We start from the raw sequence: 7501 nt of genomic DNA on the forward strand, positions 1-7501 counted from the left end.
TATTAAAGAGCAAGTTAAGAACATGTTAAGGCTTTATGGACTCTAAAACGTTTTTAAATTTCTTAGCAAATTGCACAAAAACACTCCCAAAATGGTTAAAATAAGAACATTTTAAAGGTTTTAAATATTTTGATGTTTTCTTAAAAAATCGTGTAACGTGACTATGCTTTTGCAGGGAAAATAGCAGGTAACAGAACGATAATAAAATCATTACACGATTTTTTAAGAGATAACATCAAAATATTTGAAACCTTTAGATATTCTTAACTTGCTCTGATTTTTCTGATAAAAGACATGTAATGTTTGCCAGCCTTCTTCAACTTGACATATGCTTGCTACCATTAAACTCAAGAAGGGGGGTTTCACTTTTACGGTACAACGGTATTGGGGCTTTTTTCCCCCGGTAAATCGGTATACCAGAAAAAAACGACGGGATTACGGTATTTCATTTTCTACCGGTATCGGTAATTAGGTAATTAGACTTCCTTTATCGACGGTATTACGGTATTTGACCCAAATTTTTGTCGGCATGACGGTATTTAAGACCCCTGAACTCCCCCCCCCTCAAGAAGACTTTCCAGAATACTTCTCTTTGAGGATTCGAATTTTAGTAACAACCTAAATCATGATATATTAAGTATAACCGTAAAGTTTATCCAATTTGAGGGTCCGTTGTTTTGATTGTTCACAATGCTCATTTAGTTTGTTTTTCGGCTAGCTCGAAACAATTAAATAAATTAACCTGTGTCCGTTCGTTACCAACTTTACTTAGGATTGAATCATAGGAATCTTTTGATTTTTGGTACAAAGGTGCAAAAATGGTGGTGGCCAAAATGTGACGGAGCCCGATTTTCGAAAAAACATTTTTTTGGGCAAATTTGGGCCAAAAAACGGCTAAAAAACGGGTTTTTTGGACTTTGTGAAAAATTGGATCATTAATTTTTCAGATTTTTTACATGAAAGTAGGTAAAAGATGGTTCGAGCAGATTTTTGTAAAAAATTTTGTTGGCTCAAAAAACGCATGTTTATCTATAAGAATCACTATTAATAAGCATACATCAATGTTCTTAGTCAAATTACCCAGTTCTTTGATGAGATAGATGTTTTTTTGCTCACGAAGTCTTGAATATGAAAGAATATTTCAAGATCATGAAATTTTGGTTTCTAAACGTTTTTTTTTTTATAAGAAACAAACGACTAATTTTAATAGATCGTCACTATTCGTGTTCTGAATGATTGTTTAACGGTCATGCTCACGTAGATATCAATTATATGTGTTAAATTCATAACCAAGTAGGTTCATAAAAGTATCACTTGTTTAAATTTTGGTTCAGTGGTTGTCACAATTTATAAGCGTTGGAAATATTTTTGATTCCCTAGGTTTTGTAAATTTTCCAGATTTAGCTCCCTAGCTGTGGAAATGAAATTTCTCGAGCTTATGACTTTCTAGAGATGTTCCCTATTATTAAAATATAGTGCTTTTTGGACCTACTACGGAGGTCTTCTGAATTAAGTGATGTTTGTTCTTCCGTTTCGTCTGTTAGATCAGCTTTTCTCGGGATTGGCTCATTAGTTAATTTTCCGATTATGGGTCTGTTATGGACAATTTAACCTAGACCAGGGTGGAACTTGTACATTTATATGGAACAGAAGAAACATTTATAACATGAACTTATTCCCATAATGGTGAATATATTCTACAAAAAGAAAATATATTATGAATTACTAAAGTGTTCTTGATGATGTGATTTGAAAGACTAAAGTGATTGGTTGATTCATCCGAAGATCCATCCGTTGCAGTGAGCGATACTAAAAACAAAAAGGAGAAAAATATTTTGAATATTAAGGAATATTATAAACCCTTTTTATAGGAACTAGTTAAATTTGGGCACATGCATCCTCGGCAGGCTATTGTTTTACAGACAAAAATGGTTGCTTTTGTTGTACGTTTTATGAAAAACTCACCAAATTTTCTTTGGTTTTTCGTCCGAATCTTCGTCATTTTCAACATCCTCGTAAATCGGCTCCGCGTAAATTCCTCCGTCAAATTCATCCTCAAAGTTCATTCTCAGAAGGCGTTCACTTTCATCCTTCATTAGGTTGCCCTCGGCGACCAAACACATAGCCAAAATGGTGGCGAAAATTATGATTGTTGCTGACTTCATGCTAAAAATGTGAGAGATATCTGTCAACCCTTTATTGAAAGTATAACGTTATAATAATAAGATTCTCATCAACTCATCATTTTGGTAATGAGAATTAACTAAAAGCACCAATTCGTTTAAAGGGATCTTGTTAATGTATTTACCAGGGGTCTCGAGTTTTTCACGGTCGAGTGTCTTAGGTATCACCAATGAAGTATAAGCCCGAAGGGCTAGAATCGAATCTCCTTGGTAGGATTTGAAGCCAACAAAATCCTACCAAATTTGCGCGGCCTTGAGTGGCCCGCCTTGTTTTTACACAAATGATAGATTGAAACTAAAACTTACGGCTAAATTTCAAAAAAAATATCACTCGAAAACAAAGGAATTGCTAGATTCAATCAGTCGTAAAAAATATGGCGCATATTTTAAGGTTTTTTCTTGCCTGAGAAAGGTTAGAGATTCGCTTCTAGCCTTTTGGGCTTATACTTCATTGGGTATCACCACTCCCTTTTTTGTTACTTCAAACTCACAAAAAAAAAGTTACATAAACTGACCTTGCTGTTTCGTGATCCAACTGTTCTTCTCGAAGACAATTTCAGAATGATCAAAACTATTCCACAGCCATAATATTTATCCTCACAGCGTATTAACACAGCGTTTATTATATTAAAATACAAAAGGGGTATTGTTATTTATTCGTAACGAAACGGTCGAGTCAGTAGAATTTAAGAAAAATTATAATTATCGATTTGAAATTTGGTCGTTACCTTGGTTTCCTTTTTTTTTTTGTTTCTTGATTTCGCACGTGTAGCAGATAAATTCACAACTTCATTTTGTTGATTTTGTACACGCTGGATGCTGGATGCTAAGGAGACATGTCATAACCATCTGTATGGTGGCCGAGTGTTGTCATGTTAAAATGTAATGAAAACGAAAAAAAAAAGATATTTTTCAAAAAAATTTGTTCTGAAATAATACTAAATTCAATTCATCTCCCTCGGCCATCAAGGTCAGTAACCCCCCCCCCCGGGCCTTAGATAGACCTGGGAAGTCTGACTTAAGAGTCAATCTTATACAGGGTCAATTCTCGAACTTGAGCTTCCGTCACCTCGCAAACAAAGTCCCCCTCCCCTTCGGCATTTCAATTTCATCTTTAGCATCTTAAAATTTTACTAAGTAGTTTGTGGTTTCCCAGTGTAGATATCTGTTCTTTCCAAAGACTAGAAAGAATGACAGGCAAAATTGCATCTGACTTTGTATCTCAACATATATGTTTTTTTATAAGAACATCCAAAATTATCGAAGCCTTGCTCTTAACCTTTCGAGATTTAAGCATGAAAAGGTTCTTAACGTGATCTTGTTTTCACATTTTGTTAGCATTTTGACCATCCTTTTATGAAATTGGGTGTTTTATTAAAGTCCTCAAAGCTTTAAAATGTTCCTAATGTTCGTAATATTTTGGCTATCGAAGCCGTATGTTCTTATATTGTTTTTGCTTATAAAAAAAAACTTTGAAATGTAACTCATGGCCATGGTCAAATTGTGGAAGCTTTCGGATACAGTATTCTAAACTTTTTGTTGGACCTACCTGGAGGTCCTATAAATTAACCGTTGTCCGTTCGTTCGTCCGTCCGTCCGTTCGTCTGTTACCAGCTTTTCTCGAGATTGGCTAAATTTGCCGGAAATATGCCGGAAAAATGTTTTTGGCCATTTCTCGAGATTTTATCATCAGTTTTTTTCTGATTTTTTGCTCAAAAATGCGTATTAACAATGCCCAAAACATGGCCGAGTTTTTCTGAATTTTCATTGGACTCTTTCCTTAAAATTGGATATGACTTATAATGTTCATCTCTGCTCTATCTTTTCAAGCTCCTCATTGCATTTTCTTACTCTTTGGCAATTTTTCTATTTTTATCTGATTCTCATTGTTAGGTAGGTCCATTTAGCATGTGGCTTGTTCTTTAGGGATCCGGATTTCGGTTAATTTGAAAAAAAATTAAGATTATCAATTAGAAATTTTGGTCATTACTTTTCCTTTTCACATTGTTGTTTTTTTGATTTTGCACGTGGAGCAGATAAATTCAAAACTTCAAAATGTTGATTTTATCCACGCTGGTTGCTAACGAAAAATGATGCCAGTACCTCCAAGCAGAGGAGTGCAAAGAGGTGGAAAAATAGCTTCTTGAAAACGATGGAAATACAGTATCAGGTCCTTTTCCCTTAAGGGAGTTTGTTTCGGCTAATTTCGGTATTCGTATTTTACATCTCTAAGGGGGATTGAAATAAGATTTTTTTATGAATTCTTGTAAAATCTTTCTTTGTGAGGATTAAAAAGTTTTTTTTACATTAAAGCTTGGTACAAAAAATGGCGCCAAAGTGCATTTAAGTGCGTTTATCAGTTAGGCGCACTCAAACGCCATTTATGTACTCGCTACAAAGTGATTTGAATGAAAAACATGGAAAAAGGTTAGGCGCACTTAAACGCGATAAAAAAATCCCCCTCTCTCTTCAAATTTCAAAAGAATTGAATAGTGTTTACACGCGGTGTCTTTGATGATCGCGTCGAAATATCAAAACTTAATGATATTCGCGTTTTAAGTGCGCCTAGCAAATTCAAGGCGTATATGTGAGCCTAAGTGCGCTTAAGTGCGTTACGCGAATGTACTCACTAGAAAGCAAAAATGTGTTCGACGTACTTAAACGCACTTAGAAGCACTTAGACGCACTTAAACGCGATTTTTTGCACAAGTGAGTACCAAGCTTAAAGGAATAAATTTTGGCGGGAAGAAATTTTGGCGGGTTTGGCGGATTTGGTCAAAATCCGACAAATTAAGTTCCCGCAAATTTAAATTTTTTCTGTCATCCGCCAAATTTAAGTTGCTCTATTTATTCCCCCAAATGTGTGCTATTCCATGCTTTAAAACAGGTTTTTCCTTTTTTTAATGGCGTTTTTTGGACAAAAATGTCATTCGTCCGCCAAATTTAATTTAACCGCCAAATTAGAAATTCCCTCTGAACAAAACTTTTTCGGCCATTCGGCCAAATTAAATTCCCGCCAAAATTTCTTCCTGTAATGTATTATACTTCATTTTCATCATTATTCTTCAGATTTTTTTTAGTTCTTTTTCCAGAAATTTTTAGATATTTCAAACTTTAAGAATCGATATGATGAATTGCTATTTATGGCAAATTTAACCTAGACCAGGGTACTAAAAATGGCGGATGAGGGGTATGTGTGGACGGGACATAAAAACTGACCCTTAGAGAGACAATTTTTAGTCAAAAGGTGTCTCTTAGAGAGACGTTTTCAAAAGATTTCTTCGATTTTTGAAAAATGTCTTACCCTGAGAGGGACGGCGTATCACGGCGTATGAATTTTACATATCAAGTATTTTTGAACAAAAGTCGTTTCACTGATTTTGGCATGTCATTACCATCTGTATGGGGGCCGAGCGTTGTCATATTAAGGTTCTGACCATAGTGAATATTGGATATTTGCCATGTACAAAATATAAATTTCTACTTTATGTAGCTAACAAAACTTTGACATGTTATACTATATTTTCTGTTAGGCCAATGATTCTTGAGTCTGAAAATTTAAGAATCGCAATGAAAAAATTTGATAAAGAAGAAAATGAAGACTTCTGCGAAGAGGAGTATTTCAACTTTGAAGAGCTTATTTTCGGCGAAGAAAAAATATTTTGAAAATTTTTTTGCGGTAGATGGTGTATCTTTTTACCGAACTAAAAACAAATTTTCAAAAAAATTTTCGAAAAGCTTATTCGTCTCAAAATCTTGAAATTAGTGCTTTTTGACCAATTTTTCATCCCGACTTTTCACAGAAAAACAGCCATAACTTTTTATTCATTAATTTAGAAAATTTTTCCGAAAAATTTAAAACAGTTCACTCCTGCGGACAGTTTGAAAAAACTTCGAAACAAAAAGGTTAATTACCCATTAAAACAGTAGTAACAGCACTTTTTATGAAGGAGGTTATGCTAAAGTTCATAGCGTCATTTTTGCTATTAAATTCTTAATTATTCTTAAGAAACTTCTATAACATGAATTTTTTCCCATAATGCCGAATATGTAATAGTAATGATATGACATTGAGGGAAATTAGGGAGAATAGGCCGAGTTTCATTTTGAAATTGTTTAAAATAGCACGAACGAAGTAATGTATTGCTATAGAAATATGAGGTATTGCTTCAAAATACAAATCATTCCATATCACTTTCAAATTTTTGCAGATATCTCATAAATATAATGTCAAACAACAAAACCAAAATAATCCATAATACAAATATTCAATGTTAGGAGAAAGTAGTTTGATCAAAAATATTTCTTCTAAAATTGAAACGTAGAATCTTAATTTCTCCTAAATGGCTCAACATTTTTGTTGTTTACCCATTGTAAACTGCGTCTTGTTTGTGGCGGACGGCGGAAAATAGGGTGTTTTTTATTTTTAGCGGGAGCGGGGTATTACAAATCAAGCGGAAGGATAATAGGGCGCAACCTAAATAAAATCAGTCATATGGTCATATAATTAATTCTACAATAAAGAATTATGAATTACTGAAGTGTTCTTGATGATTTGAAATACTGAAGTGATCGGTTGATTCATCCCCAGAGCCATCCGTGGCAGTGAGCGATATTAAAAACAAAAAGGAGAAAAATATTTTGAATATTAAGGAATGTGTAATAATAGTTATCGGAAAGTTGCGAGTACAATATGAGAAATATTTTACGAGTTCCGAGATTTTTCTGTACAATATACGGAAAATCCGGAACGAGTGAAATATTTCCATATTGTACGAGAAAATGTCTGATAACTGGTTTATCGGTGACCCAAAAAAATGCACTTTTTGTGTTGGAAAAAAGCGCAGGGCACTTTTGTAGCAAAGTAACGTTAGATTGCTGTACTGCTACAATCCAACAACATATTTTCGTTAATTTATACTTTGTACATGTAAAATATAAGATATATTGTCCTCTTTTTTTAACCAATCAGATTGCAGATATTTTTTGGATCGCCGATAACAGTTGTTATACACTTTAAAAAGTGGCACAAGCAGTTTTTTTCGGAAAAAATGTTTTAGAAAAGTGACTGAAGCCGTTTTTTCAGGGAAATTTGACTTGGTATTTTTTTCTGATTTTTTGCACAATGATGTAAAATGGTATTGTTTAAAATCTGATGGAGCCCAATTTTCGATAAAAAGTTTTTTGGCAAATTTGGGCCAAAAAGTGCCTAAAAAATGGGGTTTTTCGTGAAATTTATTCTGATATTTACACAGCGAAATTGTAATCCTCAAAATGTAAGACTCCAAGAGTTTTTAAAAGAAAAACTTTTAGCCAAA

At 33.8% G+C, this 7501-nt stretch overlaps 1 long non-coding RNA gene across 1 annotated transcript; it reads right to left on the bottom strand.

Annotated features, from left to right (window-relative positions):
* Positions 1-1669: 1669 nt before the first annotated feature.
* On the bottom strand, positions 1670-2809 carry LOC136808467 (uncharacterized). Its single transcript, XR_010846892.1, has 3 exons — positions 2699-2809; positions 1966-2166; positions 1670-1809 (listed from the first exon to the last, which is right to left on the bottom strand). It is a non-coding gene; the product is annotated as an uncharacterized lncRNA (long non-coding RNA).
* Between the last annotated feature and the right edge of the window lie 4692 nt (positions 2810-7501).

Source organism: Clytia hemisphaerica, unplaced genomic scaffold (genome assembly GCF_902728285.1).
Source record: "Clytia hemisphaerica strain Z4C2 unplaced genomic scaffold, Clytia hemisphaerica genome assembly, whole genome shotgun sequence".
NCBI lineage: Eukaryota > Metazoa > Cnidaria > Hydrozoa > Leptothecata > Clytiidae > Clytia > Clytia hemisphaerica.